The 24,313-nt window shown below is 44.1% G+C and overlaps 11 non-coding genes and 18 pseudogenes across 11 annotated transcripts; all 29 read left to right on the top strand.

The window, feature by feature from the left end:
* Positions 1-447: 447 nt before the first annotated feature.
* On the top strand, positions 448-566 carry LOC140020661 (5S ribosomal RNA). The gene has a single exon (XR_011824742.1). It is a non-coding gene; the product is annotated as a 5S ribosomal RNA (ribosomal RNA).
* A 411-nt stretch (positions 567-977) lies between these two features.
* LOC140019676 (5S ribosomal RNA) lies at positions 978-1,095 on the top strand (annotated as a pseudogene).
* Positions 1,096-2,021: 926 nt separating this feature from the next.
* Positions 2,022-2,139, top strand: LOC140020066 (5S ribosomal RNA; annotated as a pseudogene).
* A 927-nt stretch (positions 2,140-3,066) lies between these two features.
* On the top strand, positions 3,067-3,185 carry LOC140020649 (5S ribosomal RNA). Its single transcript, XR_011824741.1, has one exon. It is a non-coding gene; the product is annotated as a 5S ribosomal RNA (ribosomal RNA).
* A 411-nt stretch (positions 3,186-3,596) lies between these two features.
* On the top strand, positions 3,597-3,714 carry LOC140018822 (5S ribosomal RNA; annotated as a pseudogene).
* A 926-nt stretch (positions 3,715-4,640) lies between these two features.
* LOC140020637 (5S ribosomal RNA) lies at positions 4,641-4,759 on the top strand. The gene has a single exon (XR_011824739.1). It is a non-coding gene; the product is annotated as a 5S ribosomal RNA (ribosomal RNA).
* A 411-nt stretch (positions 4,760-5,170) lies between these two features.
* Positions 5,171-5,288, top strand: LOC140018821 (5S ribosomal RNA; annotated as a pseudogene).
* A 928-nt stretch (positions 5,289-6,216) lies between these two features.
* On the top strand, positions 6,217-6,335 carry LOC140020626 (5S ribosomal RNA). The gene has a single exon (XR_011824738.1). It is a non-coding gene; the product is annotated as a 5S ribosomal RNA (ribosomal RNA).
* Positions 6,336-6,746: 411 nt separating this feature from the next.
* LOC140020496 (5S ribosomal RNA) lies at positions 6,747-6,864 on the top strand (annotated as a pseudogene).
* A 926-nt stretch (positions 6,865-7,790) lies between these two features.
* LOC140020615 (5S ribosomal RNA) lies at positions 7,791-7,909 on the top strand. Its single transcript, XR_011824737.1, has one exon. It is a non-coding gene; the product is annotated as a 5S ribosomal RNA (ribosomal RNA).
* A 411-nt stretch (positions 7,910-8,320) lies between these two features.
* On the top strand, positions 8,321-8,438 carry LOC140019675 (5S ribosomal RNA; annotated as a pseudogene).
* A 926-nt stretch (positions 8,439-9,364) lies between these two features.
* LOC140020065 (5S ribosomal RNA) lies at positions 9,365-9,482 on the top strand (annotated as a pseudogene).
* Positions 9,483-10,281: 799 nt separating this feature from the next.
* On the top strand, positions 10,282-10,401 carry LOC140020442 (5S ribosomal RNA; annotated as a pseudogene).
* Positions 10,402-10,812: 411 nt separating this feature from the next.
* Positions 10,813-10,930, top strand: LOC140018820 (5S ribosomal RNA; annotated as a pseudogene).
* Positions 10,931-11,857: 927 nt separating this feature from the next.
* On the top strand, positions 11,858-11,976 carry LOC140020604 (5S ribosomal RNA). The gene has a single exon (XR_011824736.1). It is a non-coding gene; the product is annotated as a 5S ribosomal RNA (ribosomal RNA).
* A 411-nt stretch (positions 11,977-12,387) lies between these two features.
* Positions 12,388-12,505, top strand: LOC140018819 (5S ribosomal RNA; annotated as a pseudogene).
* Positions 12,506-13,433: 928 nt separating this feature from the next.
* LOC140020593 (5S ribosomal RNA) lies at positions 13,434-13,552 on the top strand. Its single transcript, XR_011824735.1, has one exon. It is a non-coding gene; the product is annotated as a 5S ribosomal RNA (ribosomal RNA).
* Positions 13,553-13,963: 411 nt separating this feature from the next.
* LOC140020495 (5S ribosomal RNA) lies at positions 13,964-14,081 on the top strand (annotated as a pseudogene).
* A 926-nt stretch (positions 14,082-15,007) lies between these two features.
* LOC140020582 (5S ribosomal RNA) lies at positions 15,008-15,126 on the top strand. Its single transcript, XR_011824734.1, has one exon. It is a non-coding gene; the product is annotated as a 5S ribosomal RNA (ribosomal RNA).
* A 411-nt stretch (positions 15,127-15,537) lies between these two features.
* On the top strand, positions 15,538-15,655 carry LOC140018818 (5S ribosomal RNA; annotated as a pseudogene).
* A 926-nt stretch (positions 15,656-16,581) lies between these two features.
* On the top strand, positions 16,582-16,699 carry LOC140020064 (5S ribosomal RNA; annotated as a pseudogene).
* Positions 16,700-17,626: 927 nt separating this feature from the next.
* LOC140020571 (5S ribosomal RNA) lies at positions 17,627-17,745 on the top strand. The gene has a single exon (XR_011824733.1). It is a non-coding gene; the product is annotated as a 5S ribosomal RNA (ribosomal RNA).
* Positions 17,746-18,156: 411 nt separating this feature from the next.
* LOC140018817 (5S ribosomal RNA) lies at positions 18,157-18,274 on the top strand (annotated as a pseudogene).
* Positions 18,275-19,200: 926 nt separating this feature from the next.
* LOC140020063 (5S ribosomal RNA) lies at positions 19,201-19,318 on the top strand (annotated as a pseudogene).
* A 928-nt stretch (positions 19,319-20,246) lies between these two features.
* Positions 20,247-20,365, top strand: LOC140020559 (5S ribosomal RNA). The gene has a single exon (XR_011824732.1). It is a non-coding gene; the product is annotated as a 5S ribosomal RNA (ribosomal RNA).
* A 411-nt stretch (positions 20,366-20,776) lies between these two features.
* LOC140020494 (5S ribosomal RNA) lies at positions 20,777-20,894 on the top strand (annotated as a pseudogene).
* Positions 20,895-21,820: 926 nt separating this feature from the next.
* LOC140020548 (5S ribosomal RNA) lies at positions 21,821-21,939 on the top strand. Its single transcript, XR_011824731.1, has one exon. It is a non-coding gene; the product is annotated as a 5S ribosomal RNA (ribosomal RNA).
* A 411-nt stretch (positions 21,940-22,350) lies between these two features.
* Positions 22,351-22,468, top strand: LOC140018815 (5S ribosomal RNA; annotated as a pseudogene).
* A 925-nt stretch (positions 22,469-23,393) lies between these two features.
* LOC140018814 (5S ribosomal RNA) lies at positions 23,394-23,511 on the top strand (annotated as a pseudogene).
* Positions 23,512-24,313: the final 802 nt, after the last annotated feature.

Below are 24,313 nucleotides of genomic sequence, written 5' to 3'. Positions count from 1 at the left end.
AGGTGACCCCCTGGGAAATCCTCGTGTTGCACCCCTCCCTTTTTTGTTTCGAAATCCAAATTTCCCCTTCGTTCTTTATGCTGTAGTAATTTAGCTCCGTCGGAACGATTGCTTTATATTTTGCTTCTCATCGAAGCATGAAGGCGGATCTGAAGGCGCGAGACAAGTCAGGAACGGTACGGCTGGATCGAAGCCCGGATCGTCGGTCAAAGTTGTCGGCGCAAATGTATAAGCGCAAGCGTGAAGGATCAATTTCAGGATAATTGAGACTTGCGCGACGAGGGAAAAAAAATGGTGCAAATCAACAAGAAAAAAATGTAAAAGTAAATAAATAAAAGGATGAGGGGAAATTCTTGAATTGACGCTTAAAATGAATTCGGGTCCAGAAAAGCCACACTGCTTCACAGGACGGGGCAGTTTAAAAGAATAAAGCGAAAGGAACATGGCGGGTGCGATCATACCAGCACTAATGCACCGGATCCCATCAGAACTCCGAAGTTAAGCGTGCTTGGGCGAGAGTAGTACTAGGATGGGTGACCCCCTGGGAAGTCCTCGTGTTGCACCCCTCCCTTTTTTGTTTCGAAATCCAAATTTCCCCTTCGTTCTTTATGCTGTAGTAATTTAGCTCCGTCGGAACGATTGCTTTTTATTTTGCTTCTTATCGAAGCATGAAGGCGGATCTGAAGGCGCGAGACAAGTCAGGAACGGTACGGCTGGATCGAAGCCCGGATCGTCGGTCAATGTTGTCGGCGCAAATGTATAAGCGCAAGCGTGAAGGATCAATTTCAGGATAATTGAGAGTTGTGCGACGAGTGAAAAAAAAGGTGCAAAGCAACAAGAAAAAAATATAAAAGTAAATAAATAAAAGGATGAGAGGAAATTCATGAATTGACGCTTAGAATGAATTCGGGTCCAGAAAAGCCAAACTGCTTCACAGGACGTGGCAGTTTAAAAGAATAAAGCGAAAGGAACATGGCGGGTGCGATCATACCAGCACTAATGCACCGGATCCCATCAGAACTTCGAAGTTAAGCGTGCTTGGGCGACAGTAGTACTAGGATGGGTGACCCTAGGCCGGTCAACGGGTCGGGTCTAGACCCGGATCCGGATCGGATCCCTGAAATTTTTGCGGGTATGGGTAGGGATTTAATTCCGTTATCCGTATCCGGATCCGTTTTTTCAAACAAAAAAACGGGTCGGATACGGAATATAGTATTCCGACCCGTATTAGACCCGGATCCGGATATAAATGATTTAATAATTTATAAAAAATATATATTATCAATATAATTTGATTAGGATCATGTATTTGAGTAAAATGAATTTGATTTATTTTCTTATTTGGTTTTTTATTTGCATTAGTTAGAAATTAGTTTACAAATATATCTTTTTCTCTTTTTTGTTAGAAATTATAAATTTTGGCAAATTTGTTCGGGTAGACCCGACCCGGATCCGAGACTCGCCGGGTCCGGATCCGGAACACAGAATAAAAGACCCGTCGGGTAAACGGGTCGGATCCGGGTCCGGGTCCGGAATAATGAATTCCGGCCCGGACCCGGCCCGTTGACACCCCTAGGTGACCCCCTGGGAAATCCTCGTGTTGCACCCCTCCCTTTTTTGTTTCGAAATCCAAATTTCCCCTTCGTTCTTTATGCTGTAGTAATTTAGCTCCGTCGGAACGATTGCTTTATATTTTGCTTCTCATCGAAGCATGAAGGCGGATCTGAAGGCGCGAGACAAGTCAGGAACGGTACGGCTGGATCGAAGCCCGGATCGTCGGTCAAAGTTGTCGGCGCAAATGTATAAGCGCAAGCGTGAAGGATCAATTTCAGGATAATTGAGAGTTGCGCGACGAGGGAAAAAAAATGGTGCAAATCAACAAGAAAAAAATGTAAAAGTAAATAAATAAAAGGATGAGGGGAAATTCTTGAATTGACGCTTAAAATGAATTCGGGTCCAGAAAAGCCACACTGCTTCACAGGACGGGGCAGTTTAAAAGAATAAAGCGAAAGGAACATGGCGGGTGCGATCATACCAGCACTAATGCACCGGATCCCATCAGAACTTCGAAGTTAAGCGTGCTTGGGCGACAGTAGTACTAGGATGGGTGACCCTAGGCCGGTCAACGGGTTGGGTCTACACCCGGATCCGGATCGGATCCCTGAAATTTTTGCGGGTATGGGTAGGGATTTAATTCCGTTATCCGGATCCGGATCCGTTTTTTCAAACAAAAAAACGGGTCGGATACTGAATATAGTATTCCGACCCGTATTAGACCCGGATCCGGATATAAATGATTTAATAATTTGTAAAAAATATATATTATCAATATAATTTGATTAGGATGATGTATTTGAGTAAAATCAATTTGATTTATTTTCTTATTTGGTTTTTTCTTTGCATTAGTTAGAAATTAGTTTACAAATATATCTTTTTCTCTTTTTTGTTAGAAATTATAAATTTTGGCAAATTTGTTCGGGTAGACCCGACCCGGATCCGAGACTCGCCGGGTCCGGATCCGGAACACAGAATAAAAGACCCGTCGGGTAAACGGGTCGGATCCGGGTCCGGGTCCGGAATAATGAATTCCGGCCCGGACCCGGCCCGTTGACACCCCTAGGTGACCCCCTGGGAAATCCTCGTGTTGCACCCCTCCCTTTTTTGTTTCGAAATCCAAATTTTCCCTTCGTTCTTTATGCTGTAGTAATTTAGCTCCGTCGGAACGATTGCTTTATATTTTGCTTCTCATCGAAGCATGAAGGCGGATCTGAAGGCGCGAGACAAGTCAGGAACGGTACGGCTGGATCGAAGCCCGGATCGTCGGTCAAAGTTGTCGGCGCAAATGTATAAGCGCAAGCGTGAAGGATCAATTTCAGGATAATTGAGAGTTGCGCGACGAGGGAAAAAAAAATGGTGCAAATCAACAAGAAAAAAATGTAAAAGTAAATAAATAAAAGGATGAGGGGAAATTCTTGAATTGACGCTTAAAATGAATTCGTGTCCAGAAAAGCCACACTGCTTCACAGGACGGGGCAGTTTAAAAGAATAAAGCGAAAGGAACATGGCGGGTGCGATCATACCAGCACTAATGCACCGGATCCCATCAGAACTCCGAAGTTAAGCGTGCTTGGGCGAGAGTAGTACTAGGATGGGTGACCCCCTGGGAAGTCCTCGTGTTGCACCCCTCCCTTTTTTGTTTCGAAATCCAAATTTCCCCTTCGTTCTTTATGCTGTAGTAATTTAGCTCCGTCGGAACGATTGCTTTATATTTTGCTTCTTATCGAAGCATGAAGGCGGATCTGAAGGCGCGAGACAAGTCAGGAACGGTACGGCTGGATCGAAGCCCGGATCGTCGGTCAATGTTGTCGGCGCAAATGCATAAGCGCAAGCGTGAAGGATCAATTTCAGGATAATTGAGAGTTGTGCGACGAGGGAAAAAAAAGGTGCAAAGCAACAAGAAAAAAATATAAAAGTAAATAAATAAAAGGATGAGAGGAAATTCATGAATTGACGCTTAGAATGAATTCGGGTCCAGAAAAGCCAAACTGCTTCACAGGACGTGGCAGTTTAAAAGAATAAAGCGAAAGGAACATGGCGGGTGCGATCATACCAGCACTAATGCACCGGATCCCATCAGAACTCCGAAGTTAAGCGTGCTTGGGCGACAGTAGTACTAGGATGGGTGACCCTAGGCCTGTCAACGGGTCGGGTCTAGACCCGGATCCGGATCGGATCCCTGAAATTTTTGCGGGTATGGGTAGGGATTTAATTCCGTTATCCGGATCCGGATCCGTTTTTTCAAACAAAAAAACGGGTCGGATACGGAATATAGTATTCCGACCCGTATTAGACCCGGATCCGGATATAAATGATTTAATAATTTATAAAAAATATATATTATCAATATAATTTGATTAGGATGATGTATTTGAGTAAAATCAATTTGATTTATTTTCTTATTTGGTTTTTTCTTTGCATTAGTTAGAAATTAGTTTACAAATATATCTTTTTCTCTTTTTTGTTAGAAATTATAAATTTTGGCAAATTTGTTCGGGTAGACCCGACCCGGATCCGAGACTCGCCGGGTCCGGATCCGGAACACAGAATAAAAGACCCGTCGGGTAAACGGGTCGGATCCGGGTCCGGGTCCGGAATAATGAATTCCGGCCCGGACCCGGCCCGTTGACACCCCTAGGTGACCCCCTGGGAAATCCTCGTGTTGCACCCCTCCCTTTTTTGTTTCGAAATCCAAATTTCCCCTTCGTTCTTTATGCTGTAGTAATTTAGCTCCGTCGGAACGATTGCTTTATATTTTGCTTCTCATCGAAGCATGAAGGCGGATCTGAAGGCGCGAGACAAGTCAGGAACGGTACGGCTGGATCGAAGCCCGGATCGTCGGTCAAAGTTGTCGGCGCAAATGTATAAGCGCAAGCGTGAAGGATCAATTTCAGGATAATTGAGAGTTGCGCGACGAGGGAAAAAAAATGGTGCAAATCAACAAGAAAAAAATGTAAAAGTAAATAAATAAAAGGATGAGGGGAAATTCTTGAATTGACGCTTAAAATGAATTCGTGTCCAGAAAAGCCACACTGCTTCACAGGACGGGGCAGTTTAAAAGAATAAAGCGAAAGGAACATGGCGGGTGCGATCATACCAGCACTAATGCACCGGATCCCATCAGAACTCCGAAGTTAAGCGTGCTTGGGCGAGAGTAGTACTAGGATGGGTGACCCCCTGGGAAGTCCTCGTGTTGCACCCCTCCCTTTTTTGTTTCGAAATCCAAATTTCCCCTTCGTTCTTTATGGTGTAGTAATTTAGCTCCGTCGGAACGATTGCTTTATATTTTGCTTCTTATCGAAGCATGAAGGCGGATCTGAAGGCGCGAGACAAGTCAGGAACGGTACGGCTGGATCGAAGCCCGGATCGTCGGTCAATGTTGTCGGCGCAAATGCATAAGCGCAAGCGTGAAGGATCAATTTCAGGATAATTGAGAGTTGTGCGACGAGGGAAAAAAAAGGTGCAAAGCAACAAGAAAAAAATATAAAAGTAAATAAATAAAAGGATGAGAGGAAATTCATGAATTGACGCTTAGAATGAATTCGGGTCCAGAAAAGCCAAACTGCTTCACAGGACGTGGCAGTTTAAAAGAATAAAGCGAAAGGAACATGGCGGGTGCGATCATACCAGCACTAATGCACCGGATCCCATCAGAACTCCGAAGTTAAGCGTGCTTGGGCGACAGTAGTACTAGGATGGGTGACCCTAGGCCTGTCAACGGGTCGGGTCTAGACCCGGATCCGGATCGGATCCCTGAAATTTTTTCGGGTATGGGTAGGGATTTAATTCCGTTATCCGGATCCGGATCCGTTTTTTCAAACAAAAAAACGGGTCGGATACGGAATATAGTATTCCGACCCGTATTAGACCCGGATCCGGATATAAATGATTTAATAATTTATAAAAAATATATATTATCAATATAATTTGATTAGGATGATGTATTTGAGTAAAATCAATTTGATTTATTTTCTTATTTGGTTTTTTCTTTGCATTAGTTAGAAATTAGTTTACAAATATATCTTTTTCTCTTTTTTGTTAGAAATTATAAATTTTGGCAAATTTGTTCGGGTAGACCCGACCCGGATCCGAGACTCGCCGGGTCCGGATCCGGAACACAGAATAAAAGACCCGTCGGGTAAACGGGTCGGATCCGGGTCCGGGTCCGGAATAATGAATTCCGGCCCGGACCCGGCCCGTTGACACCCCTAGGTGACCCCCTGGGAAATCCTCGTGTTGCACCCCTCCCTTTTTTGTTTCGAAATCCAAATTTCCCCTTCGTTCTTTATGCTGTAGTAATTTAGCTCCGTCGGAACGATTGCTTTATATTTTGCTTCTCATCGAAGCATGAAGGCGGATCTGAAGGCGCGAGACAAGTCAGGAACGGTACGGCTGGATCGAAGCCCGGATCGTCGGTCAAAGTTGTCGGCGCAAATGTATAAGCGCAAGCGTGAAGGATCAATTTCAGGATAATTGAGAGTTGCGCGACGAGGGAAAAAAAAAATGGTGCAAATCAACAAGAAAAAAATGTAAAAGTAAATAAATAAAAGGATGAGGGGAAATTCTTGAATTGACGCTTAAAATGAATTCGGGTCCAGAAAAGCCACACTGCTTCACAGGACGGGGCAGTTTAAAAGAATAAAGCGAAAGGAACATGGCGGGTGCGATCATACCAGCACTAATGCACCGGATCCCATCAGAACTCCGAAGTTAAGCGTGCTTGGGCGAGAGTAGTACTAGGATGGGTGACCCCCTGGGAAGTCCTCGTGTTGCACCCCTCCCTTTTTTGTTTCGAAATCCAAATTTCCCCTTCGTTCTTTATGCTGTAGTAATTTAGCTCCGTCGGAACGATTGCTTTTTATTTTGCTTCTTATCGAAGCATGAAGGCGGATCTGAAGGCGCGAGACAAGTCAGGAACGGTACGGCTGGATCGAAGCCCGGATCGTCGGTCAATGTTGTCGGCGCAAATGTATAAGCGCAAGCGTGAAGGATCAATTTCAGGATAATTGAGAGTTGTGCGACGAGTGAAAAAAAAGGTGCAAAGCAACAAGAAAAAAATATAAAAGTAAATAAATAAAAGGATGAGAGGAAATTCATGAATTGACGCTTAGAATGAATTCGGGTCCAGAAAAGCCAAACTGCTTCACAGGACGTGGCAGTTTAAAAGAATAAAGCGAAAGGAAAATGGTGGGTGCGATCATACTAGCACTAATGCACCGGATCCCATCAGAACTTCGAAGTTAAGCGTGCTTGGGCGACAGTAGTACTAGGATGGGTGACCCTAGGCCGGTCAACGGGTCGGGTCTAGACCCGGATCCGGATCGGATCCCTGAAATTTTTGCGGGTATGGGTAGGGATTTAATTCCGTTATCCGTATCCGGATCCGTTTTTTCAAACAAAAAAACGGGTCGGATACGGAATATAGTATTCCGACCCGTATTAGACCCGGATCCGGATATAAATGATTTAATAATTTATAAAAAATATATATTATCAATATAATTTGATTAGGATGATGTATTTGAGTAAAATCAATTTGATTTATTTTCTTATTTGGTTTTTTCTTTGCATTAGCTAGAAATTTGTTTACAAATATATCTTTTTCTCTTTTTTGTTAGAAATTATAAATTTTGGCAAATTTGTTCGGGTAGACCCGACCCGGATCCGAGACTCGCCGGGTCCGGATCCGGAACACAGAATAAAAGACCCGTCGGGTAAACGGGTCGGATCCGGGTCCGGGTCCGGAATAATGAATTCCGGCCCGGACCCGGCCCGTTGACACCCCTAGGTGACCCCCTGGGAAATCCTCGTGTTGCACCCCTCCCTTTTTTGTTTCGAAATCCAAATTTCCCCTTCGTTCTTTATGCTGTAGTAATTTAGCTCCGTCGGAACGATTGCTTTATATTTTGCTTCTCATCGAAGCATGAAGGCGGATCTGAAGGCGCGAGACAAGTCAGGAACGGTACGGCTGGATCGAAGCCCGGATCGTCGGTCAAAGTTGTCGGCGCAAATGTATAAGCGCAAGCGTGAAGGATCAATTTCAGGATAATTGAGAGTTGCGCGACGAGGGAAAAAAAATGGTGCAAATCAACAAGAAAAAAATGTAAAAGTAAATAAATAAAAGGATGAGGGGAAATTCTTGAATTGACGCTTAAAATGAATTCGGGTCCAGAAAAGCCACACTGCTTCACAGGACGGGGCAGTTTAAAAGAATAAAGCGAAAGGAACATGGCGGGTGCGATCATACCAGCACTAATGCACCGGATCCCATCAGAACTCCGAAGTTAAGCGTGCTTGGGCGAGAGTAGTACTAGGATGGGTGACCCCCTGGGAAGTCCTCGTGTTGCACCCCTCCCTTTTTTGTTTCGAAATCCAAATTTCCCCTTCGTTCTTTATGCTGTAGTAATTTAGCTCCGTCGGAACGATTGCTTTTTATTTTGCTTCTTATCGAAGCATGAAGGCGGATCTGAAGGCGCGAGACAAGTCAGGAACGGTACGGCTGGATCGAAGCCCGGATCGTCGGTCAATGTTGTCGGCGCAAATGTATAAGCGCAAGCGTGAAGGATCAATTTCAGGATAATTGAGAGTTGTGCGACGAGTGAAAAAAAAGGTGCAAAGCAACAAGAAAAAAATATAAAAGTAAATAAATAAAAGGATGAGAGGAAATTCATGAATTGACGCTTAGAATGAATTCGGGTCCAGAAAAGCCAAACTGCTTCACAGGACGTGGCAGTTTAAAAGAATAAAGCGAAAGGAACATGGCGGGTGCGATCATACCAGCACTAATGCACCGGATCCCATCAGAACTTCGAAGTTAAGCGTGCTTGGGCGACAGTAGTACTAGGATGGGTGACCCTAGGCCGGTCAACGGGTCGGGTCTAGACCCGGATCCGGATCGGATCCCTGAAATTTTTGCGGGTATGGGTAGGGATTTAATTCCGTTATCCGTATCCGGATCCGTTTTTTCAAACAAAAAAACGGGTCGGATACGGAATATAGTATTCCGACCCGTATTAGACCCGGATCCGGATATAAATGATTTAATAATTTATAAAAAATATATATTATCAATATAATTTGATTAGGATCATGTATTTGAGTAAAATGAATTTGATTTATTTTCTTATTTGGTTTTTTATTTGCATTAGTTAGAAATTAGTTTACAAATATATCTTTTTCTCTTTTTTGTTAGAAATTATAAATTTTGGCAAATTTGTTCGGGTAGACCCGACCCGGATCCGAGACTCGCCGGGTCCGGATCCGGAACACAGAATAAAAGACCCGTCGGGTAAACGGGTCGGATCCGGGTCCGGGTCCGGAATAATGAATTCCGGCCCGGACCCGGCCCGTTGACACCCCTAGGTGACCCCCTGGGAAATCCTCGTGTTGCACCCCTCCCTTTTTTGTTTCGAAATCCAAATTTCCCCTTCGTTCTTTATGCTGTAGTAATTTAGCTCCGTCGGAACGATTGCTTTATATTTTGCTTCTCATCGAAGCATGAAGGCGGATCTGAAGGCGCGAGACAAGTCAGGAACGGTACGGCTGGATCGAAGCCCGGATCGTCGGTCAAAGTTGTCGGCGCAAATGTATAAGCGCAAGCGTGAAGGATCAATTTCAGGATAATTGAGAGTTGCGCGACGAGGGAAAAAAAATGGTGCAAATCAACAAGAAAAAAATGTAAAAGTAAATAAATAAAAGGATGAGGGGAAATTCTTGAATTGACGCTTAAAATGAATTCGGGTCCAGAAAAGCCACACTGCTTCACAGGACGGGGCAGTTTAAAAGAATAAAGCGAAAGGAACATGGCGGGTGCGATCATACCAGCACTAATGCACCGGATCCCATCAGAACTTCGAAGTTAAGCGTGCTTGGGCGACAGTAGTACTAGGATGGGTGACCCTAGGCCGGTCAACGGGTTGGGTCTACACCCGGATCCGGATCGGATCCCTGAAATTTTTGCGGGTATGGGTAGGGATTTAATTCCGTTATCCGGATCCGGATCCGTTTTTTCAAACAAAAAAACGGGTCGGATACTGAATATAGTATTCCGACCCGTATTAGACCCGGATCCGGATATAAATGATTTAATAATTTGTAAAAAATATATATTATCAATATAATTTGATTAGGATGATGTATTTGAGTAAAATCAATTTGATTTATTTTCTTATTTGGTTTTTTCTTTGCATTAGTTAGAAATTAGTTTACAAATATATCTTTTTCTCTTTTTTGTTAGAAATTATAAATTTTGGCAAATTTGTTCGGGTAGACCCGACCCGGATCCGAGACTCGCCGGGTCCGGATCCGGAACACAGAATAAAAGACCCGTCGGGTAAACGGGTCGGATCCGGGTCCGGGTCCGGAATAATGAATTCCGGCCCGGACCCGGCCCGTTGACACCCCTAGGTGACCCCCTGGGAAATCCTCGTGTTGCACCCCTCCCTTTTTTGTTTCGAAATCCAAATTTTCCCTTCGTTCTTTATGCTGTAGTAATTTAGCTCCGTCGGAACGATTGCTTTATATTTTGCTTCTCATCGAAGCATGAAGGCGGATCTGAAGGCGCGAGACAAGTCAGGAACGGTACGGCTGGATCGAAGCCCGGATCGTCGGTCAAAGTTGTCGGCGCAAATGTATAAGCGCAAGCGTGAAGGATCAATTTCAGGATAATTGAGAGTTGCGCGACGAGGGAAAAAAAAATGGTGCAAATCAACAAGAAAAAAATGTAAAAGTAAATAAATAAAAGGATAATGCACCGGATCCCATCAGAACTCCGAAGTTAAGCGTGCTTGGGCGAGAGTAGTACTAGGATGGGTGACCCCCTGGGAAGTCCTCGTGTTGCACCCCTCCCTTTTTTGTTTCGAAATCCAAATTTCCCCTTCGTTCTTTATGCTGTAGTAATTTAGCTCCGTCGGAACGATTGCTTTATATTTTGCTTCTTATCGAAGCATGAAGGCGGATCTGAAGGCGCGAGACAAGTCAGGAACGGTACGGCTGGATCGAAGCCCGGATCGTCGGTCAATGTTGTCGGCGCAAATGCATAAGCGCAAGCGTGAAGGATCAATTTCAGGATAATTGAGAGTTGTGCGACGAGGGAAAAAAAAGGTGCAAAGCAACAAGAAAAAAATATAAAAGTAAATAAATAAAAGGATGAGAGGAAATTCATGAATTGACGCTTAGAATGAATTCGGGTCCAGAAAAGCCAAACTGCTTCACAGGACGTGGCAGTTTAAAAGAATAAAGCGAAAGGAACATGGCGGGTGCGATCATACCAGCACTAATGCACCGGATCCCATCAGAACTCCGAAGTTAAGCGTGCTTGGGCGACAGTAGTACTAGGATGGGTGACCCTAGGCCTGTCAACGGGTCGGGTCTAGACCCGGATCCGGATCGGATCCCTGAAATTTTTGCGGGTATGGGTAGGGATTTAATTCCGTTATCCGGATCCGGATCCGTTTTTTCAAACAAAAAAACGGGTCGGATACGGAATATAGTATTCCGACCCGTATTAGACCCGGATCCGGATATAAATGATTTAATAATTTATAAAAAATATATATTATCAATATAATTTGATTAGGATGATGTATTTGAGTAAAATCAATTTGATTTATTTTCTTATTTGGTTTTTTCTTTGCATTAGTTAGAAATTAGTTTACAAATATATCTTTTTCTCTTTTTTGTTAGAAATTATAAATTTTGGCAAATTTGTTCGGGTAGACCCGACCCGGATCCGAGACTCGCCGGGTCCGGATCCGGAACACAGAATAAAAGACCCGTCGGGTAAACGGGTCGGATCCGGGTCCGGGTCCGGAATAATGAATTCCGGCCCGGACCCGGCCCGTTGACACCCCTAGGTGACCCCCTGGGAAATCCTCGTGTTGCACCCCTCCCTTTTTTGTTTCGAAATCCAAATTTCCCCTTCGTTCTTTATGCTGTAGTAATTTAGCTCCGTCGGAACGATTGCTTTATATTTTGCTTCTCATCGAAGCATGAAGGCGGATCTGAAGGCGCGAGACAAGTCAGGAACGGTACGGCTGGATCGAAGCCCGGATCGTCGGTCAAAGTTGTCGGCGCAAATGTATAAGCGCAAGCGTGAAGGATCAATTTCAGGATAATTGAGAGTTGCGCGACGAGGGAAAAAAAAATGGTGCAAATCAACAAGAAAAAAATGTAAAAGTAAATAAATAAAAGGATGAGGGGAAATTCTTGAATTGACGCTTAAAATGAATTCGTGTCCAGAAAAGCCACACTGCTTCACAGGACGGGGCAGTTTAAAAGAATAAAGCGAAAGGAACATGGCGGGTGCGATCATACCAGCACTAATGCACCGGATCCCATCAGAACTCCGAAGTTAAGCGTGCTTGGGCGAGAGTAGTACTAGGATGGGTGACCCCCTGGGAAGTCCTCGTGTTGCACCCCTCCCTTTTTTGTTTCGAAATCCAAATTTCCCCTTCGTTCTTTATGGTGTAGTAATTTAGCTCCGTCGGAACGATTGCTTTATATTTTGCTTCTTATCGAAGCATGAAGGCGGATCTGAAGGCGCGAGACAAGTCAGGAACGGTACGGCTGGATCGAAGCCCGGATCGTCGGTCAATGTTGTCGGCGCAAATGCATAAGCGCAAGCGTGAAGGATCAATTTCAGGATAATTGAGAGTTGTGCGACGAGGGAAAAAAAAGGTGCAAAGCAACAAGAAAAAAATATAAAAGTAAATAAATAAAAGGATGAGAGGAAATTCATGAATTGACGCTTAGAATGAATTCGGGTCCAGAAAAGCCAAACTGCTTCACAGGACGTGGCAGTTTAAAAGAATAAAGCGAAAGGAACATGGCGGGTGCGATCATACCAGCACTAATGCACCGGATCCCATCAGAACTCCGAAGTTAAGCGTGCTTGGGCGACAGTAGTACTAGGATGGGTGACCCTAGGCCTGTCAACGGGTCGGGTCTAGACCCGGATCCGGATCGGATCCCTGAAATTTTTTCGGGTATGGGTAGGGATTTAATTCCGTTATCCGGATCCGGATCCGTTTTTTCAAACAAAAAAACGGGTCGGATACGGAATATAGTATTCCGACCCGTATTAGACCCGGATCCGGATATAAATGATTTAATAATTTATAAAAAATATATATTATCAATATAATTTGATTAGGATGATGTATTTGAGTAAAATCAATTTGATTTATTTTCTTATTTGGTTTTTTCTTTGCATTAGTTAGAAATTAGTTTACAAATATATCTTTTTCTCTTTTTTGTTAGAAATTATAAATTTTGGCAAATTTGTTCGGGTAGACCCGACCCGGATCCGAGACTCGCCGGGTCCGGATCCGGAACACAGAATAAAAGACCCGTCGGGTAAACGGGTCGGATCCGGGTCCGGGTCCGGAATAATGAATTCCGGCCCGGACCCGGCCCGTTGACACCCCTAGGTGACCCCCTGGGAAATCCTCGTGTTGCACCCCTCCCTTTTTTGTTTCGAAATCCAAATTTCCCCTTCGTTCTTTATGCTGTAGTAATTTAGCTCCGTCGGAACGATTGCTTTATATTTTGCTTCTCATCGAAGCATGAAGGCGGATCTGAAGGCGCGAGACAAGTCAGGAACGGTACGGCTGGATCGAAGCCCGGATCGTCGGTCAAAGTTGTCGGCGCAAATGTATAAGCGCAAGCGTGAAGGATCAATTTCAGGATAATTGAGAGTTGCGCGACGAGGGAAAAAAAAAATGGTGCAAATCAACAAGAAAAAAATGTAAAAGTAAATAAATAAAAGGATGAGGGGAAATTCTTGAATTGACGCTTAAAATGAATTCGGGTCCAGAAAAGCCACACTGCTTCACAGGACGGGGCAGTTTAAAAGAATAAAGCGAAAGGAACATGGCGGGTGCGATCATACCAGCACTAATGCACCGGATCCCATCAGAACTCCGAAGTTAAGCGTGCTTGGGCGAGAGTAGTACTAGGATGGGTGACCCCCTGGGAAGTCCTCGTGTTGCACCCCTCCCTTTTTTGTTTCGAAATCCAAATTTCCCCTTCGTTCTTTATGCTGTAGTAATTTAGCTCCGTCGGAACGATTGCTTTTTATTTTGCTTCTTATCGAAGCATGAAGGCGGATCTGAAGGCGCGAGACAAGTCAGGAACGGTACGGCTGGATCGAAGCCCGGATCGTCGGTCAATGTTGTCGGCGCAAATGTATAAGCGCAAGCGTGAAGGATCAATTTCAGGATAATTGAGAGTTGTGCGACGAGTGAAAAAAAAGGTGCAAAGCAACAAGAAAAAAATATAAAAGTAAATAAATAAAAGGATGAGAGGAAATTCATGAATTGACGCTTAGAATGAATTCGGGTCCAGAAAAGCCAAACTGCTTCACAGGACGTGGCAGTTTAAAAGAATAAAGCGAAAGGAAAATGGTGGGTGCGATCATACTAGCACTAATGCACCGGATCCCATCAGAACTTCGAAGTTAAGCGTGCTTGGGCGACAGTAGTACTAGGATGGGTGACCCTAGGCCGGTCAACGGGTCGGGTCTAGACCCGGATCCGGATCGGATCCCTGAAATTTTTGCGGGTATGGGTAGGGATTTAATTCCGTTATCCGTATCCGGATCCGTTTTTTCAAACAAAAAAACGGGTCGGATACGGAATATAGTATTCCGACCCGTATTAGACCCGGATCCGGATATAAATGATTTAATAATTTATAAAAAATATATATTATCAATATAATTTGATTAGGATGATGTATTTGAGTAAAATCAATTTGATTTATTTTCTTATTTGGTTTTTTCTTTGCATTAGCTAGAAATTTGTTTACAAATATATCTTTTTCTCTTTTTTGTTAGAAATTATAAATTTTGGCAAATTTGTTCGGGTAGACCCGACCCGGATCCGAGACTCGCCGGGTCCGGATCCGGAACACAGAATAAAAGACCCGTCGGGTAAACGGGTCGGATCCGGGTCCGGGTCCGGAATAATGAATTCCGGCCCGGACCCGGCCCGTTGACACCCCTAGGTGACCCCCTGGGAAATCCTCGTGTTGCACCCCTCCCTTTTTTGTTTCGAAATCCAAATTTCCCCTTCGTTCTTTATGCTGTAGTAATTTAGCTCCGTCGGAACGATTGCTTTATATTTTGCTTCTCATCGAAGCATGAAGGCGGATCTGAAGGCGCGAGACAAGTCAGGAACGGTACGGCTGGATCGAAGCCCGGATCGTCGGTCAAAGTTGTCGGCGCAAATGTATAAGCGCAAGCGTGAAGGATCAATTTCAGGATAATTGAGAGTTGCGCGACGAGGGAAAAAAAATGGTGCAAATCAACAAGAAAAAAATGTAAAAGTAAATAAATAAAAGGATGAGGGGAAATTCTTGAATTGACGCTTAAAATGAATTCGGGTCCAGAAAAGCCACACTGCTTCACAGGACGGGGCAGTTTAAAAGAATAAAGCGAAAGGAACATGGCGGGTGCGATCATACCAGCACTAATGCACCGGATCCCATCAGAACTCCGAAGTTAAGCGTGCTTGGGCGAGAGTAGTACTAGGATGGGTGACCCCCTGGGAAGTCCTCGTGTTGCACCCCTCCCTTTTTTGTTTCGAAATCCAAATTTCCCCTTCGTTCTTTATGCTGTAGTAATTTAGCTCCGTCGGAACGATTGCTTTATATTTTGCTTCTTATCGAAGCATGAAGGCGGATCTGAAGGCGCGAGACAAGTCAGGAACGGTACAGCTGGATCGAAGCCCAGATCGTCGGTCAAAGTTGTCGGCGCAAATGCATAAGCGCAAGCGTGAAGGATCAATTTCAGGATAATTGAGAGTTGTGCGACGAGGGAAAAAAAAGGTGCAAAGCAACAAGAAAAAAATATAAAAGTAAATAAATAAAAGGATGAGAGGAAATTCATGAATTGACGCTTAGAATGAATTCGGGTCCAGAAAAGCCAAACTGCTTCACAGGACGTGGCAGTTTAAAAGAATAAAGCGAAAGGAACATGGCGGGTGCGATCATACCAGCACTAATGCACCGGATCCCATCAGAACTCCGAAGTTAAGCGTGCTTGGGCGACAGTAGTACTAGGATGGGTGACCCTAGGCCTGTCAACGGGTCGGGTCTAGACCCGGATCCGGATCGGATCCCTGAAATTTTTTCGGGTATGGGTAGGGATTTAATTCCGTTATCCGGATCCGGATCCGTTTTTTCAAACAAAAAAACGGGTCGGATACGGAATATAGTATTCCGACCCGTATTATACCCGGATCCGGATATAAATGATTTAATAATTTATAAAAAATATATATTATCAATATAATTTGATTAGGATGATGTATTTGAGTAAAATCAATTTGATTTATTTTCTTATTTGGTTTTTTCTTTGCATTAGCTAGAAATTTGTTTACAAATATATCTTTTTCTCTTTTTTGTTAGAAATTATAAATTTTGGCAAATTTGTTCGGGTAGACCCGACCCGGATCCGAGACTCGCCGGGTCCGGATCCGGAACACAGAATAAAAGACCCGTCGGGTAAACGGGTCGGATCCGGGTCCGGGTCCGGAATAATGAATTCCGGCCCGGACCCGGCCCGTTGACACCCCTAGGTGACCCCCTGGGAAATCCTCGTGTTGCACCCCTCCCTTTTTTGTTTCGAAATCCAAATTTCCCCTTCGTTCTTTATGCTGTAGTAATTTAGCTCCGTCGGAACGATTGCTTTATATTTTGCTTCTCATCGAAGCATGAAGGCGGATCTGAAGGCGCGAGACAAGTCAGGAACGGTACGGCTGGATCGAAGCCCGGATCGTCGGTCAAAGTTGTCGGCGCAAATGTATAAGCGCAAGCGTGAAGGATCAATTTCAGGATAATTGAGAGTTGCGCGACGAGGGAAAAAAAATGGTGCAAATCAACAAGAAAAAAATGTAAAAGTAAATAAATAAAAGGATGAGGGGAAATTCTTGAATTGACGCTTAAAATGAATTCGGGTCCAGAAAAGCCACACTGCTTCACAGGACGGGGCAGTTTAAAAGAATAAAGCGAAAGGAACATGGCGGGTGCGATCATACCAGCACTAATGCACCGGATCCCATCAGAACTTCGAAGTTAAGCGTGCTTGGGCGACAGTAGTACTAGGATGGGTGACCCTAGGCCGGTCAACGGGTTGGGTCTACACCCGGATCCGGATCGGATCCCTGAAATTTTTGCGGGTATGGGTAGGGATTTAATTCCGTTATCCGGATCCGGATCCGTTTTTTCAAACAAAAAAACGGGTCGGATACGGAATATAGTATTCCGACCCGTATTAGACCCGGATCCGGATATAAATGATTTAATAATTTGTAAAAAATATATATTATCAATATAATTTGATTAGGATGATGTATTTGAGTAAAATCAATTTGATTTATTTTCTTATTTGGTTTTTTCTTTGCATTAGTTAGAAATTAGTTTACAAATATATCTTTTTCTCTTTTTTGTTAGAAATTATAAATTTTGGCAAATTTGTTCGGGTAGACCCGACCCGGATCCGAGACTCGCCGGGTCCGGATCCGGAACACCGAATAAAAGACCCGTCGGGTAAACGGGTCGGATCCGGGTCCGGGTCCGGAATAATGAATTCCGGCCCGGACCCGGCCCGTTGACACCCCTAGGTGACCCCCTGGGAAATCCTCGTGTTGCACCCCTCCCTTTTTTGTTTCGAAATCCAAATTTCCCCTTCGTTCTTTATGCTGTAGTAATTTAGCTCCGTCGGAACGATTGCTTTATATTTTGCTTCTCATCGAAGCATGAAGGCGGATCTGAAGGCGCGAGACAAGTCAGGAACGGTACGGCTGGATCGAAGCCCGGATCGTCGGTCAAAGTTGTCGGCGCAAATGTATAAGCGCAAGCGTGAAGGATCAATTTCAGGATAATTGAGAGTTGCGCGACGAGGGAAAAAAAAATGGTGCAAATCAACAAGAAAAAAATGTAAAAGTAAATAAATAAAAGGATGAGGGGAAATTCTTGAATTGACGCTTAAAATGAATTCGGGTCCAGAAAAGCCACACTGCTTCACAGGACGGGGCAGTTTAAAAGAATAAAGCGAAAGGAACATGGCGGGTGCGATCATACCAGCACTAATGCACCGGATCCCATCAGAACTCCGAAGTTAAGCGTGCTTGGGCGAGAGTAGTACTAGGATGGGTGACCCCCTGGGAAGTCCTCGTGTTGCACCCCTCCCTTTTTTGTTTCGAAATCCAAATTTCCCCTTCGTTCTTTATGCTGTAGTAATTTAGCTCCGTCGGAACGATTGCTTTATATTTTGCTTCTTATCGAAGCATGAAGGCGGATCTGAAAGCGCGAGACAAGTCAGGAACGGTACGGCTGGATCGAAGCCCGGATCGTCGGTCAATGTTGTCGGCGCAAATGTATAAGCGCAAGCGTGAAGGATCAATTTCAGGATAATTGAGAGTTGTGCGACGAGTGAAAAAAAAGGTGCAAAGCAACAAGAAAAAAATATAAAAGTAAATAAATAAAAGGATGAGAGGAAATTCATGAATTGACGCTTAGAATGAATTCGGGTCCAGAAAAGCCAAACTGCTTCACAGGACGTGGCAGTTTAAAAGAATAAAGCGAAAGGAACATGGCGGGTGCGATCATACCAGCACTAATGCACCGGATCCCATCAGAACTCCGAAGTTAAGCGTGCTTGGGCGACAGTAGTACTAGGATGGGTGACCCTAGGCCTGTCAACGGGTCGGGTCTAGACCCGGATCCGGATCGGATCCCTGAAATTTTTTCGGGTATGGGTAGGGATTTAATTCCGTTATCCGGATCCGAATCCGTTTTTTCAAACAAAAAAACGGGTCGGATACGGAATATAGTATTCCGACCCGTATTAGACCCGGATCCGGATATAAATGATTTAATAATTTATAAAAAATATATATTATCAATATAATTTGATTAGGATGATGTATTTGAGTAAAATCAATTTGATTTATTTTCTTATTTGGTTTTTTCTTTGCATTAGCTAGAAATTTGTTTACAAATATATCTTTTTCTCTTTTTTGTTAGAAATTATAAATTTTGGCAAATTTGTTCGGGTAGACCCGACCCGGATCCGAGACTCGCCGGGTCCGGATCCGGAACACAGAATAAAAGACCCGTCGGGTAAACGGGTCGGATCCGGGTCCGGGTCCGGAATAATGAATTCCGGCCCGGACCCGGCCCGTTGACACCCCTAGGTGACCCCCTGGGAAATCCTCGTGTTGCACCCCTCCCTTTTTTGTTTCGAAATCCAAATTTCCCCTTCGTTCTTTATGCTGTAGTAATTTAGCTCCGTCGGAACGATTGCTTTATATTTTGCTTCTCATCGAAGCATGAAGGCGGATCTGAAGGCGCGAGACAAGTCAGGAACGGTACGGCTGGATCGAAGCCCGGATCGTCGGTCAAAGTTGTCGGCGCAAATGTATAAGCGCAAGCGTGAAGGATCAATTTCAGGATAATTGAGAGTTGCGCGACGAGGGAAAAAAAATGGTGCAAATCAACAAGAAAAAAATGTAAAAGTAAATAAATAAAAGGATGAGGGGAAATTCTTGAATTGACGCTTAAAATGAATTCGGGTCCAGAAAAGCCACACTGCTTCACAGGACGGGGCAGTTTAAAAGAATAAAGCGAAAGGAACATGGCGGGTGCGATCATACCAGCACTAATGCACCGGATCCCATCAGAACTTCGAAGTTAAGCGTGCTTGGGCGACAGTAGTACTAGGATGGGTGACCCTAGGCCGGTCAACGGGTTGGGTCTACACCCGGATCCGGATCGGATCCCTGAAATTTTTGCGGGTATGGGTAGGGATTTAATTCCGTTATCCGGATCCGGATCCGTTTTTTCAAACAAAAAAACGGGTCGGATACGGAATATAGTATTCCGACCCGTATTAGACCCGGATCCGGATATAAATGATTTAATAATTTGTAAAAAATATATATTATCAATATAATTTGATTAGGATGATGTATTTGAGTAAAATCAATTTGATTTATTTTCTTATTTGGTTTTTTCTTTGCATTAGTTAGAAATTAGTTTACAAATATATCTTTTTCTCTTTTTTGTTAGAAATTATAAATTTTGGCAAATTTGTTCGGGTAGACCCGACCCGGATCCGAGACTCGCCGGGTCCGGATCCGGAACACCGAATAAAAGACCCGTCGGGTAAACGGGTCGGATCCGGGTCCGGGTCCGGAATAATGAATTCCGGCCCGGACCCGGCCCGTTGACACCCCTAGGTGACCCCCTGGGAAATCCTCGTGTTGCACCCCTCCCTTTTTTGTTTCGAAATCCAAATTTCCCCTTCGTTCTTTATGCTGTAGTAATTTAGCTCCGTCGGAACGATTGCTTTATATTTTGCTTCTCATCGAAGCATGAAGGCGGATCTGAAGGCGCGAGACAAGTCAGGAACGGTACGGCTGGATCGAAGCCCGGATCGTCGGTCAAAGTTGTCGGCGCAAATGTATAAGCGCAAGCGTGAAGGATCAATTTCAGGATAATTGAGAGTTGCGCGACGAGGGAAAAAAAAAATGGTGCAAATCAACAAGAAAAAAATGTAAAAGTAAATAAATAAAAGGATGAGGGGAAATTCTTGAATTGACGCTTAAAATGAATTCGGGTCCAGAAAAGCCACACTGCTTCACAGGACGGGGCAGTTTAAAAGAATAAAGCGAAAGGAACATGGCGGGTGCGATCATACCAGCACTAATGCACCGGATCCCATCAGAACTCCGAAGTTAAGCGTGCTTGGGCGAGAGTAGTACTAGGATGGGTGACCCCCTGGGAAGTCCTCGTGTTGCACCCCTCCCTTTTTTGTTTCGAAATCCAAATTTCCCCTTCGTTCTTTATGCTGTAGTAATTTAGCTCCGTCGGAACGATTGCTTTTTATTTTGCTTCTTATCGAAGCATGAAGGCGGATCTGAAGGCGCGAGACAAGTCAGGAACGGTACGGCTGGATCGAAGCCCGGATCGTCGGTCAATGTTGTCGGCGCAAATGTATAAGTGCAAGCGTGAAGGATCAATTTCAGGATAATTGAGAGTTGTGCGACGAGTGAAAAAAAAGGTGCAAAGCAACAAGAAAAAAATATAAAAGTAAATAAATAAAAGGATGAGAGGAAATTCATGAATTGACGCTTAGAATGAATTCGGATCCAGAAAAGCCAAACTGCTTCACAGGACGTGGCAGTTTAAAAGAATAAAGCGAAAGGAAAATGGTGGGTGCGATCATACTAGCACTAATGCACCGGATCCCATCAGAACTTCGAAGTTAAGCGTGCTTGGGCGACAGTAGTACTAGGATGGGTGACCCTAGGCCGGTCAACGGGTCGGGTCTAAACCCGGATCCGGATCGGATCCCTGAAATTTTTGCGGGTATGGGTAGGGATTTAATTCCGTTATCCGTATCCGGATCCGTTTTTTCAAACAAAAAAACGGGTCGGATACGGAATATAGTATTCCGACCCGTATTAGACCCGGATCCGGATATAAATGATTTAATAATTTATAAAAAATATATATTATCAATATAATTTGATTAGGATGATGTATTTGAGTAAAATCAATTTGATTTATTTTCTTATTTGGTTTTTTCTTTGCATTAGCTAGAAATTTGTTTACAAATATATCTTTTTCTCTTTTTTGTTAGAAATTATAAATTTTGGCAAATTTGTTCGGGTAGACCCGACCCGGATCCGAGACTCGCCGGGTCCGGATCCGGAACACAGAATAAAAGACCCGTCGGGTAAACGGGTCGGATCCGGGTCCGGGTCCGGAATAATGAATTCCGGCCCGGACCCGGCCCGTTGACACCCCTAGGTGACCCCCTGGGAAATCCTCGTGTTGCACCCCTCCCTTTTTTGTTTCGAAATCCAAATTTCCCCTTCGTTCTTTATGCTGTAGTAATTTAGCTCCGTCGGAACGATTGCTTTATATTTTGCTTCTCATCGAAGCATGAAGGCGGATCTGAAGGCGCGAGACAAGTCAGGAACGGTACGGCTGGATCGAAGCCCGGATCGTCGGTCAAAGTTGTCGGCGCAAATGTATAAGCGCAAGCGTGAAGGATCAATTTCAGGATAATTGAGACTTGCGCGACGAGGGAAAAAAAATGGTGCAAATCAACAAGAAAAAAATGTAAAAGTAAATAAATAAAAGGATGAGGGGAAATTCTTGAATTGACGCTTAAAATGAATTCGGGTCCAGAAAAGCCACACTGCTTCACAGGACGGGGCAGTTTAAAAGAATAAAGCGAAAGGAACATGGCGGGTGCGATCATACCAGCACTAATGCACCGGATCCCATCAGAACTCCGAAGTTAAGCGTGCTTGGGCGAGAGTAGTACTAGGATGGGTGACCCCCTGGGAAGTCCTCGTGTTGCACCCCTCCCTTTTTTGTTTCGAAATCCAAATTTCCCCTTCGTTCTTTATGCTGTAGTAATTTAGCTCCGTCGGAACGATTGCTTTATATTTTGCTTCTTATCGAAGCATGAAGGCGGATCTGAAGGCGCGAGACAAGTCAGGAACGGTACAGCTGGATCGAAGCCCAGATCGTCGGTCAAAGTTGTCGGCGCAAATGCATAAGCGCAAGCGTGAAGGATCAATTTCAGGATAATTGAGAGTTGTGCGACGAGGGAAAAAAAAGGTGCAAAGCAACAAGAAAAAAATATAAAAGTAAATAAATAAAAGGATGAGAGGAAATTCATGAATTGACGCTTAGAATGAATTCGGGTCCAGAAAAGCCAAACTGCTTCACAGGACGTGGCAGTTTAAAAGAATAAAGCGAAAGGAACATGGCGGGTGCGATCATACCAGCACTAATGCACCGGATCCCATCAGAACTCCGAAGTTAAGCGTGCTTGGGCGACAGTAGTACTAGGATGGGTGACCCTAGGCCTGTCAACGGGTCGGGTCTAGACCCGGATCCGGATCGGATCCCTGAAATTTTTTCGGGTATGGGTAGGGATTTAATTCCGTTATCCGGATCCGGATCCGTTTTTTCAAACAAAAAAACGGGTCGGATACGGAATATAGTATTCCGACCCGTATTATACCCGGATCCGGATATAAATGATTTAATAATTTATAAAAAATATATATTATCAATATAATTTGATTAGGATGATGTATTTGAGTAAAATCAATTTGATTTATTTTCTTATTTGGTTTTTTCTTTGCATTAGCTAGAAATTTGTTTACAAATATATCTTTTTCTCTTTTTTGTTAGAAATTATAAATTTTGGCAAATTTGTTCGGGTAGACCCGACCCGGATCCGAGACTCGCCGGGTCCGGATCCGGAACACAGAATAAAAGACCCGTCGGGTAAACGGGTCGGATCCGGGTCCGGGTCCGGAATAATGAATTCCGGCCCGGACCCGGCCCGTTGACACCCCTAGGTGACCCCCTGGGAAATCCTCGTGTTGCACCCCTCCCTTTTTTGTTTCGAAATCCAAATTTCCCCTTCGTTCTTTATGCTGTAGTAATTTAGCTCCGTCGGAACGATTGCTTTATATTTTGCTTCTTATCGAAGCATGAAGGCGGATCTGAAGGCGCGAGACAAGTCAGGAACGGTACGGCTGGATCGAAGCCCGGATCGTCGGTCAATGTTGTCGGCGCAAATGTATAAGCGCAAGCGTGAAGGATCAATTTCAGGATAATTGAGAGTTGTGCGACGAGTGAAAAAAAAGGTGCAAAGCAACAAGAAAAAAATATAAAAGTAAATAAATAAAAGGATGAGAGGAAATTCATGAATTGACGCTTAGAATGAATTCGGGTCCAGAAAAGCCAAACTGCTTCACAGGACGTGGCAGTTTAAAAGAATAAAGCGAAAGGAACATGGCGGGTGCGATCATACCAGCACTAATGCACCGGATCCCATCAGAACTCCGAAGTTAAGCGTGCTTGGGCGACAGTAGTACTAGGATGGGTGACCCTAGGCCTGTCAACGGGTCGGGTCTAGACCCGGATCCGGATCGGATCCCTGAAATTTTTTCGGGTATGGGTAGGGATTTAATTCCGTTATCCGGATCCGGATCCGTTTTTTCAAACAAAAAAACGGGTCGGATACGGAATATAGTATTCCGACCCGTATTAGACCCGGATCCGGATATAAATGATTTAATAATTTATAAAAAATATATATTATCAATATAATTTGATTAGGATGATGTATTTGAGTAAAATCAATTTGATTTATTTTCTTATTTGGTTTTTTCTTTGCATTAGTTAGAAATTAGTTTACAAATATATCTTTTTCTCTTTTTTGTTAGAAATTATAAATTTTGGCAAATTTGTTCGGGTAGACCCGACCCGGATCCGAGACTCGCCGGGTCCGGATCCGGAACACAGAATAAAAGACCCGTCGGGTAAACGGGTCGGATCCGGGTCCGGGTCCGGAATAATGAATTCCGGCCCGGACCCGGCCCGTTGACACCCCTAGGTGACCCCCTGGGAAATCCTCGTGTTGCACCCCTCCCTTTTTTGTTTCGAAATCCAAATTTCCCCTTCGTTCTTTATGCTGTAGTAATTTAGCTCCGTCGGAACGATTGCTTTATATTTTGCTTCTCATCGAAGCATGAAGGCGGATCTGAAGGCGCGAGACAAGTCAGGAACGGTACGGCTGGATCGAAGCCCGGATCGTCGGTCAAAGTTGTCGGCGCAAATGTATAAGCGCAAGCGTGAAGGATCAATTTCAGGATAATTGAGAGTTGCGCGACGAGGGAAAAAAAATGGTGCAAATCAACAAGAAAAAAATGTAAAA

The sequence above is a fragment of the Coffea arabica genome, chromosome 11c (genome assembly GCF_036785885.1).
Source record: "Coffea arabica cultivar ET-39 chromosome 11c, Coffea Arabica ET-39 HiFi, whole genome shotgun sequence".
Classification (NCBI taxonomy): domain Eukaryota; kingdom Viridiplantae; phylum Streptophyta; class Magnoliopsida; order Gentianales; family Rubiaceae; genus Coffea; species Coffea arabica.
The sequence above is the reverse complement of the archived record's forward strand: the minus strand, read 5'-3'. Positions and strand labels throughout refer to the sequence as shown.